The following is a 10,200-nucleotide window of genomic DNA, read 5'->3' as shown; positions in this document are numbered from 1 at the left end:
GGTGGGTTGGTGATATAGTGGGTTCAAAGGTGGGTACTAGGGTGGGTTCCAAGGTGGGTCACAAGTTGGGTGCCAGGATGCGTGGGTGTTAGGTTGGGTGCCAAGGTGGGCTCCTGCGTGGGTGGGTGCTAGGGTGGGTTTCAAGGTGGACGCGAGGGCGGGTGCCAAGGTGGGTAACAAGTTGGGTGTTAGGATGGGTGAGTGCTAGAGTGGGTGCCAAGGTGGGTGGGTGCTAAGGTGGATGCCAAGGTGGTTCACAGGGTGGGTGGGTTCTAGGGTGAGTTCCAAGGTGGGTCACAGGTTTAGTGCTAGGGTGCGTGTCAAGGCGGGTGTCGAGGTGCCTGGGTGCTAGGGTGTGGATGCCAATGTGGGTCATAGGGTGGGTACTAGGGTGGGCTGCAATGTGGGTGCCAAGGTGGGTAACATGCTCGGTTGGTTCTAAATTGGGTGTCAGGGTGGGTGTGCACCCACCTTGCCCGAGGTGGGTGCCAAGGTGCCAGTGTGGGTGGGTGCTAAGGTGGATGCCAAGGTGGGTGAGAAGGTGGGTGATAGGTTGAGTGGTAGGATGGGTGGGTGCCAAGATGGGTCACAGGGTGGGTGCAAGGGTGGGTAGGTGCTAGGGTTGGTGTCAGGGTGGGTGGGTGCTAGGTTGGGTTCCAAGGTGGGTGCGAGGGTGAGTGTCAAGGTGGGTCACAGGTTAGGTGCTAGGATGGGTGAGTGCTAGGGTGCAAAGGTGCCAGGGTGGGTGCTAGGATGGGTCGATGCTAGGGTGAGTGGCAAGGTGGGTCCACAAGTGTCAAGGTGGGTGCCGAGGTGGGTGCCAACTTGGGTTCCAAGGTGGGTGCCAAGTGGGCGACTGCTATGGTGGATGCCAAGGTGGGTCACGGGGTGGGTGCCAAGTTGCTAGGTTGTGTTCCAAGGTGGGTGCCAACGTGGCTGCTAGGGTGCGTGGGTTAAAGGGTGTGTCACAACGTGGGTGCCAGGATGGGTGCGCACCCACACTGGCCAAGACGGGTGCAAGGTTGGGTTCCAAGCCCGGTCACAGGCTGGGTGCTAGGATGGGTGGGTGCCAAGGTGGGCACCAGGGTGGGTGCACCCACCCTGGCCAAGGTGGGTCACGGGGTGGGTCCTAGGGTGGGTAACAGGGTGGGTACTAAGGTGCGTGCCAAGGTGGGTCATGGGGTGGGTGCCAAGGTGGGCACCAGGGTGGGTGTGCACCAACCCTAGCCAGGGTAGGTCACGGGGTGGTTGTCGGGGTGGGCGTCAAGGAGCCAAGGTGGGTGGCAAGTAGCCAAGTTGCGTGCCAAGGTGGGTGTCGGGGTGGGTGCCAAGGATCCAAGGTGGGTGCCAAGGAACCAAGGTGGGTGTCTGGGTGGGTGCCGAGGTGGGAGCCAGGGTGGGTCCCAAGGTGAGTGCAAAGGTGGGTGCCAGGGTCAAGGTGAGTGCCAATGTGGGTTCCAAGGTGCCAGGGTCAGGGTGAGTGCCAATGTGGGTTCAAAGGTGCTAAGTTGGGTGCGAGGTTGGGTGCGAGGGTGGGTGGGTGCCAAGGTGTGCTAGGTGGAAGCCCGGGTGGGTCGGCATCCCATGGGTGTCGAGTTGGGTGCCTGATGGGTGCTTCTTGTCAAGTTTTAGTCGTCGGGACTCATTTCGAGCCTTAGAGGTCGTTTCTTGTCCGGTTGCCCTGTCTTCGACCTGGGAACCCAATTTTGGTCCTCGGGTCCCATTTTTTTTTGTCTCGCATCCCACTTTTGGCCTGTGGCCTTTTCGGGGTCGATTCTCGTTTTGGGCATCAGAGCATGTTTCTTCTCCTAAAACCCAATATTTGTTTATTAAGTCTCGGAACACATTTTTGTTCTCGTGGACCCATCATGGGTCTTGGAACGCATTTGTGGTCCTTGGGTCCCATTTTGCATCCCGAAACTTGTGTTTTGGTGCTTGATCCCTATTTTGGGTGCCCACCTTGCACCAAGTGCGCACCCGGGGCAAACCGAGCGCCTTGGTGCACCGGGGCAAGATCGAGCGTGCACCCGAGGCGCCCCGAACATGCACCAAGGTGCACTCGGCCCACATGTGAGCGCAGGTCGTTGCGCCCGAGGTGGTGTGTGGGCACCGCGTTGCAGACGGGACACTGCACGCACACGACGCCCCGTCCAGGTGCACGCACGTAGGCCGGGCCGGGTGCACACCCGACGCCCTAGCAAGGTGCGCGCACCCGGGCAGGGCTCACACTTGGCGAACGGGGCGCACTTCGCGAGGGAGGGTGTGCACCTCGACGGGGGTGGGTGGCCGGGGTGGATTCGCACGTGGGTCGCGGTTTGCTAAGTACACACTGCGACAAGCTCATAACGGGTGCGATCATACCAGCGTTAGTGCACCGGATCCCATCAGAACTCCGCAGTTAAGCGCGCTTGGGCCGGAGTAGTACTGGGATGGGTGACCTCCCGGGAAGTCCCGGTGTTGCACCCTTTCTTAGTTTTTCGCCGGGCGTCGCAATGCTATTTGAATAAACCTTTTGCCCGTTTGCGTTCTCGTCGGGGCCGGGCCGGGCCGGGGTGCGCTGCCCGCACTACCGCGCGCGCGGGGGCGACACCGAGCGCGCACCCGAGGCGCCCCGAGCACACAGGCCACGGTGCAACCCGGGCGTTGTGCGCGCACCCCGGTGCGCCCGAGGTGCTGCGCGCGCACCCAGGTGAAATCGGTGTGCACCTCGGCCAGTGCGCGCTCGGTCGAGTCGCGCACGTTGGCCAAGGTGCACGGTGATGTTTCTTACTCTAAGGTTCCGCACCAGACGCCCGGGACAGGTGAGCGAAGCTGGGCGGGGCCGGGTGCGCGGCCGGGGCAGGTGCACGCAGCTGGAGAGAGCTTTGGAGCACACCAGAGGTGCGCACCTTGGAGCACACTTCGGAGCGCACCAATGATGCGCTCCATTCAAAAGTTTCCTGAAAAGGCAAAAAAAGTTGAGATTATAGAATTTCCCACTTGAGAGATTGTAAAAAAAAAAAATTTAAAATGAAGGAAACGCGGGTGCCAAGGTGTGCGCGCCCGGGTGCGCAGCCCAGCCAAGGTGTGCGCACCAAGGCGCCCACCCTGGCGAAGGTGCACGCAAGGTGCGCACCCGAGGCAAACCGGACAATTAACCCAACTTTCGACTTCGCGCGCACCTGCGCACCTTGGAGCGCACTTCGGAGCGCTCCTTGGTGCGCACCAATCTTGGGCACCTCGGAGTGCACCATGGCGCCCACCAAGGTGCGCACCCGGGGCAAACCGAGCTCCGACTTCGTGCGCACCTTGGAGCGCACGAAAGGTGCGCACCATGGCGCCCACCAAGGTGCGCAGCCCAGCCAAGGCGTGCGCATCAAGGTGCGCACCCTGGCGAAGGTGCGCACCCGGGGCAAACCGAGCTCCGACTTCGTGCGCACCTTGGAGCGCACAAAGGGTGCGCAACCCAGCCAAGGTGTGCGCACCCCGGGCAAACCGAGCTCCGAATCGTGCGCACCTTGGAGCACACTTCGGAGCCCTCCTTGGTGCGCACCGATGTTGCGCACCTCGGAGCGCACCCGGGGAAAACAATGCAATTAACCCGACTTTCGACTTCGTGGGCACCTCGGAGCGCTCTCGGGTTCGCACCTCGGAGCACACCGAGGTGCGCACCTTTGATGCGCTGCCTTCACCAATTTCCAGAAAAGGCAAGAAAACATTGAGAAGGTGTGCGCACCGAGGTGCCCACCCTGGCGAAGGTGCACGCGAGGTGCGCACCCGGGGCAAACCGGGCTCCGACTTCGTGCACGCCATGCTGCGCACCTTGGAGGGCCATGGTGCGCACCTTGGAGCACACTTCGGAGCGCTCAATGGTGCCCAACCCAGCCAAGGTGCCCACCGCGGCGAAGGTGCACGCGAGGTGCGCACCCGGGGCAAACCGGGCTCCGACTTCGTGCACGCCGCACCTTGGAGCACACTTCGGAGCGCTCCTTGGTGCGCACCAGGGCGCGCAACCCAGCCGAGGTGCCCACCCCGGCGAAGGTGCACGCGGGGTGCGCACCCGGGGCAAACCGGGCTCCGACTTCGTGCACGCCATGGTGCCCACCGCGGCGAAGGTGCACGCGAGGTGCGCACCCGGGGCAAACCGGGCTCCGACTTCGTGCACGCCGCACCTTGGAGCACACTTCGGAGCGCTCCTTGGTGCGCACCAGGGCGCGCAACCCAGCCGAGGTGCCCACCCCGGCGAAGGTGCACGCGAGGTGCGCACCCGGGGCAAACCGGGCTCCGACTTCGTGCACGCCATGGTGCCCACCGCGGCGAAGGTGCACGCGAGGTGCGCACCCGGGGCAAACCGGGCTCCGACTTCGTGCACGCCGCACCTTGGAGCACACTTCGGAGCGCTCCTTGGTGCGCACCATGGTGCCCACCAGGGCGCGCAACCCCGCCGAAGGTGCACGCGAGGTGCGCACCCGGGGCAAACCGGGCTCCGACTTCGTGCACGCCGCACCTTGGAGCACACTTCGGAGCGCTCCTTGGTGCGCACCAGGGCGCGCAACCCCGCCGAAGGTGCACGCGAGGTGCGCACCCGGGGCAAACCGGGCTCCGACTTCGTGCACGCCATGGTGCGCACCAGGGTGCCCACCGCGGCGAAGGTGCGCACCCGGGGCAAACCGGGCTCCGACTTCGTGCACGCCGCACCTTGGAGCACACTTCGGAGCGCTCCTTGGTGCGCACCAGGGCGCGCAACCCAGCCGAGGTGCCCACCCCGGCGAAGGTGCACGCGAGGTGCGCACCCGGGGCAAACCGGGCTCCGACTTCGTGCACGCCATGGTGCCCACCGCGGCGAAGGTGCGCACCCGGGGCAAACCGGGCTAGGACTTCGTGCACGCCGCACCTTGGAGCACACTTTGGAGCGCTCCTTGGTGCGCACCATGGTGCCCACCAGGCCGCGCAACCCAGCCAAGGTGTGCGCACCAAGGTGCACGCGAGGTGCGCACCCGGGGCAAACCGGGGTCCGGCTTCGTGCACGCCGCACCTTGGAGCACACATCGGGGCGCTCCCGGGTTCGCACCGGCGTTGCGCACCGTGGTGGGCACCTCGGAGCGCACCGTGGTGGGCACCTCGGAGCACACCAAGGTGGGCAGCGAGGTGCGCACCTTTGATGCGATGCCTTCACTAATTTCCATAAAAGGCAAAAAAAAACGAGATTTTAAAATTTCCGTTTTGAAAGATAGTGAGAAAAAGGGAATGCTGGTGCCATCTTGAGCCCGCCCTGGTGCGCAGCCCAGCCAAGGTGTGCGCACCAAGGTGCCCACCCTGGCGAAGGTGCGCGCCCGGGCAATTAACCCAACTTCCAACTTCGCGCGCGCCAGGGTGGGAGCGCACCCAACAACCGGGCCTGGGAAGAGCCAATGCGAGAAACCCCACCAAACGCTCTGACAAAAAAAGAGGGGGCGCTCCAGTAACCCCGCTTCGGAGCGCACCCTGGGCAAACCCAGCCAGGGTGCCCACCCCGGCCAAGGTGCAGGCGAGGTGCGCACCCGGGGCAAACCGGGCTCCGACAACGTGCACGCCGCACCTTGGAGCACACTTCGTAGCGCTCCCGGGTGCGCACCTCAGAGCACACCAAGGTGGGCAGCGAGGTGCGCACCTTTGATGCGCTGCCTTCACTAATTTCCAGAAAAGGCAAAAAAAAGAGGAGATTTTAAAATTTCCGTTTTGAAAGATAGTGAAAAAAACGGAACGCGGGTGCCATCTTGAGCCCGCCCTGGTGCACAGCCCAGGTAAGGTGCCCACCCTGGCAAAGGTGCGCACCCGGGCAATTAACCCTACTTCCGACTTCGTGCGCGCCAGGGTGGCAACCGGGCCTGGGAAGAGCCAATGCGAGAAACCCCACCAAACGCTCCGACAAAAAAAGAGGCGGCGCTCCAATAACCCCGCTTCGGAGCGCAGCCGGGGCAAACCCAGCCAAGGTGCCCACCCCGACGAAGGTGCACGCGAGGTGCGCACCCGGGGCAAACCGGGCTCCGACAACGTGCACGCAGCACCTTGGAGCACACTTCGAAGCACTCCCGGGTGCCCACCGGCGTTGCGCACCGTGGTGGGCAGCGAGGTGCGCACCTTTGATGCGCTGCCTTCACTAATTTCCAGAAAAGGCAAAAAAAAATGAGATTTTAAAATTTCCGTTTTGAAAGATAGTGAAAAAAACGGAACGCGGGTGCCATCTTGAGCCCGCCCTGGTGCGCAGCCCAGGCAAGGCATGCGCACCAAGGTGCCCACCCGCGGTGCACGCCCGGGGCAAACCGGGCTCCGACTTCGTGCAGGCCGCACCTTGGAGCACACTTCGGAGCGCTCCTTGGTGCGCACCATGGTGCCCACCAGGGCGCACCCGGGGCAAACCGGGCTCCGACTTCGTGCACGCCGCACCTTGGAGCACACATCGGAGCGCTCCCAGGTTCGCACCAGCGTTGCGCACCTTTGATGCGCTGCCTTCACTAATTTCCAGAAAAGGCAAAAAAAAACGATATTTTAAAATTTCCGTTCTGAAAGATAGTGAAAAAAACGGAACGCGGGTGCCATCTTGAGCCCTTCCTGGTGCGCAGCCCAGGCAAGTTGTGCGCACCAAGGTGCCCACCCTGGCGGAGGTGCGCGCCCGGGGCAAACCGGGCTCCGACTTCGTGCACTGCATGGTGCCCACCAAGGCGCGCAACCCAGCCAAGGTGCCCACCGCAGCGAAGGTGCACGCGAGGTGCGCACCCGAGGTGCACACCCGGGGCAAACCGAGCTCCGACTTCGTGCACGCCGCACCTTGGAGCACACTTCAGAGCGCTCCTTGGTGCGCACCAGGGCGCGCAACCCAGCCAAGGTGCTCACCCCGGCGAAGGTGCACGCGAGGTGCGCACCCGGGGCAAGCCGGGCTCGGACTTCGTGCACGCCGCACCTTGGAGCACACATCGGAGCGCTCCCGGGTTCGCACCAGCATTGCGCACCTTTGATGCGCTGCCTTCACTAATTTCCAGAAAAGGCAAAAAAAAAAAAAAAACGAGATTTTAAAATTTCCGTTTTGAAAGATAGTGAAAAAAACGGAACGCGGGTGCCATCTTGAGCCCGCCCTGGTGTGCAGCCCAGGCAAGTTGTGCGCACCAAGGCACCCACCCTGGCCAAGGTGGGTCACGGGGTGGGTCCTAGGGTGGGTAACGGGGTGGGTACTAAGGTGCGTGCCAAGGTGGGTCATGGGGTGGGTGCCAAGGTGGGCACCAGGGTGGGTGTGCACCAACCCTAGCCAGGGTAGGTCACGGGGTGGTTGTCGGGGTGGGCGTCAAGGAGCCAAGGTGGGTGGCAAGTAGCCAAGTTGCGTGCCAAGGTGGGTGTCGGGGTGGGTGCCAAGGATCCAAGGTGGGTGCCAAGGAACCAAGGTGGGTGTCTGGGTGGGTGCCGAGGTGGGAGCCAGGGTGGGTCCCAAGGTGAGTGCAAAGGTGGGTGCCAGGGTCAAGGTGAGTGCCAATGTGGGTTCCAAGGTGCCAGGGTCAGGGTGAGTGCCAATGTGGGTTCAAAGGTGCTAAGTTGGGTGCGAGGTTGGGTGCGAGGGTGGGTGGGTGCCAAGGTGTGCTAGGTGGAAGCCCGGGTGGGTCGGCATCCCATGGGTGTCGAGTTGGGTGCCTGATGGGTGCTTCTTGTCAAGTTTTAGTCGTCGGGACTCATTTCGAGCCTTAGAGGTCGTTTCTTGTCCGGTTGCCCTGTCTTCGACCTGGGAACCCAATTTTGGTCCTCGGGTCCCATTTTTTTTTGTCTCGCATCCCACTTTTGGCCTGTGGCCTTTTCGGGGTCGATTCTCGTTTTGGGCATCAGAGCATGTTTCTTCTCCTAAAACCCAATATTTGTTTATTAAGTCTCGGAACACATTTTTGTTCTCGTGGACCCATCATGGGTCTTGGAACGCATTTGTGGTCCTTGGGTCCCATTTTGCATCCCGAAACTTGTGTTTTGGTGCTTGATCCCTATTTTGGGTGCCCACCTTGCACCAAGTGCGCACCCGGGGCAAACCGAGCGCCTTGGTGCACCGGGGCAAGATCGAGCGTGCACCCGAGGCGCCCCGAACATGCACCAAGGTGCACTCGGCCCACATGTGAGCGCAGGTCGTTGCGCCCGAGGTGGTGTGTGGGCACCGCGTTGCAGACGGGACACTGCACGCACACGACGCCCCGTCCAGGTGCACGCACGTAGGCCGGGCCGGGTGCACACCCGACGCCCTAGCAAGGTGCGCGCACCCGGGCAGGGCTCACACTTGGCGAACGGGGCGCACTTCGCGAGGGAGGGTGTGCACCTCGACGGGGGTGGGTGGCCGGGGTGGATTCGCACGTGGGTCGCGGTTTGCTAAGTACACACTGCGACAAGCTCATAACGGGTGCGATCATACCAGCGTTAGTGCACCGGATCCCATCAGAACTCCGCAGTTAAGCGCGCTTGGGCCGGAGTAGTACTGGGATGGGTGACCTCCCGGGAAGTCCCGGTGTTGCACCCTTTTTTAGTTTTTCGCCGGGCGTCGCAATGCTATTTGAATAAACCTTTTGCCCGTTTGCGTTCTCGTCGGGGCCGGGCCGGGCCGGGGTGCGCTGCCCGCACTACCGCGCGCGCGGGGGCGACACCGAGCGCGCACCCGAGGCGCCCCGAGCACACAGGCCACGGTGCAACCCGGGCGTTGTGCGCGCACCCCGGTGCGCCCGAGGTGCTGCGCGCGCACCCAGGTGAAATCGGTGTGCACCTCGGCCAGTGCGCGCTCGGTCGAGTCGCGCACGTTGGCCAAGGTGCACGGTGATGTTTCTTACTCTAAGGTTCCGCACCAGACGCCCGGGATAGGTGAGCGAAGCTGGGCGGGGCCGGGTGCGCGGCCGGGGCAGGTGCACGCAGCTGGAGAGAGCTTTGGAGCACACCAGAGGTGCGCACCTTGGAGCACACTTCGGAGCGCACCAATGATGCGCTCCATTCAAAAGTTTCCTGAAAAGGCAAAAAAAGTTGAGATTATAGAATTTCCCACTTGAGAGATTGTAAAAAAAAAAAATTTAAAATGAAGGAAACGCGGGTGCCAAGGTGTGCGCGCCCGGGTGCGCAGCCCAGCCAAGGTGTGCGCACCAAGGCGCCCACCCTGGCGAAGGTGCACGCAAGGTGCGCACCCGAGGCAAACCGGACAATTAACCCAACTTTCGACTTCGCGCGCACCTGCGCACCTTGGAGCGCACTTCGGAGCGCTCCTTGGTGCGCACCAATCTTGGGCACCTCGGAGTGCACCATGGCGCCCACCAAGGTGCGCACCCGGGGCAAACCGAGCTCCGACTTCGTGCGCACCTTGGAGCGCACGAAAGGTGCGCACCATGGCGCCCACCAAGGTGCGCAGCCCAGCCAAGGCGTGCGCATCAAGGTGCGCACCCTGGCGAAGGTGCGCACCCGGGGCAAACCGAGCTCCGACTTCGTGCGCACCTTGGAGCGCACAAAGGGTGCGCAACCCAGCCAAGGTGTGCGCACCCCGGGCAAACCGAGCTCCGAATCGTGCGCACCTTGGAGCACACTTCGGAGCCCTCCTTGGTGCGCACCGATGTTGCGCACCTCGGAGCGCACCCGGGGAAAACAATGCAATTAACCCGACTTTCGACTTCGTGGGCACCTCGGAGCGCTCTCGGGTTCGCACCTCGGAGCACACCGAGGTGCGCACCTTTGATGCGCTGCCTTCACCAATTTCCAGAAAAGGCAAGAAAACATTGAGAAGGTGTGCGCACCGAGGTGCCCACCCTGGCGAAGGTGCACGCGAGGTGCGCACCCGGGGCAAACCGGGCTCCGACTTCGTGCACGCCATGCTGCGCACCTTGGAGGGCCATGGTGCGCACCTTGGAGCACACTTCGGAGCGCTCAATGGTGCCCAACCCAGCCAAGGTGCCCACCGCGGCGAAGGTGCACGCGAGGTGCGCACCCGGGGCAAACCGGGCTCCGACTTCGTGCACGCCGCACCTTGGAGCACACTTCGGAGCGCTCCTTGGTGCGCACCAGGGCGCGCAACCCAGCCGAGGTGCCCACCCCGGCGAAGGTGCACGCGGGGTGCGCACCCGGGGCAAACCGGGCTCCGACTTCGTGCACGCCATGGTGCCCACCGCGCCAAGGTGCACGCGAGGTGCGCACCCGGGGCAAACCGGGCTCCGACTTCGTGCACGCCGCACCTTGGAGCACACTTCG

At 63.2% G+C, this 10,200-nt stretch overlaps 2 non-coding genes across 2 annotated transcripts; both read left to right on the top strand.

Annotated features, from left to right (window-relative positions):
- The first annotated feature begins 2,347 nt into the window (after positions 1 to 2,347).
- Positions 2,348 to 2,466, top strand: LOC131866718 (5S ribosomal RNA). Its single transcript, XR_009365318.1, has one exon. It is a non-coding gene; the product is annotated as a 5S ribosomal RNA (ribosomal RNA).
- A 5,915-nt stretch (positions 2,467 to 8,381) lies between these two features.
- Positions 8,382 to 8,500, top strand: LOC131866717 (5S ribosomal RNA). Its single transcript, XR_009365317.1, has one exon. It is a non-coding gene; the product is annotated as a 5S ribosomal RNA (ribosomal RNA).
- The last annotated feature ends 1,700 nt before the right edge of the window (positions 8,501 to 10,200 follow it).

The sequence above is a fragment of the Cryptomeria japonica genome, unplaced genomic scaffold (assembly GCF_030272615.1).
Source record: "Cryptomeria japonica unplaced genomic scaffold, Sugi_1.0 HiC_scaffold_153, whole genome shotgun sequence".
NCBI classification, from domain to species: Eukaryota; Viridiplantae; Streptophyta; class Pinopsida; order Cupressales; family Cupressaceae; genus Cryptomeria; species Cryptomeria japonica.
This window is presented reverse-complemented; position numbering and strand designations above follow the sequence as displayed.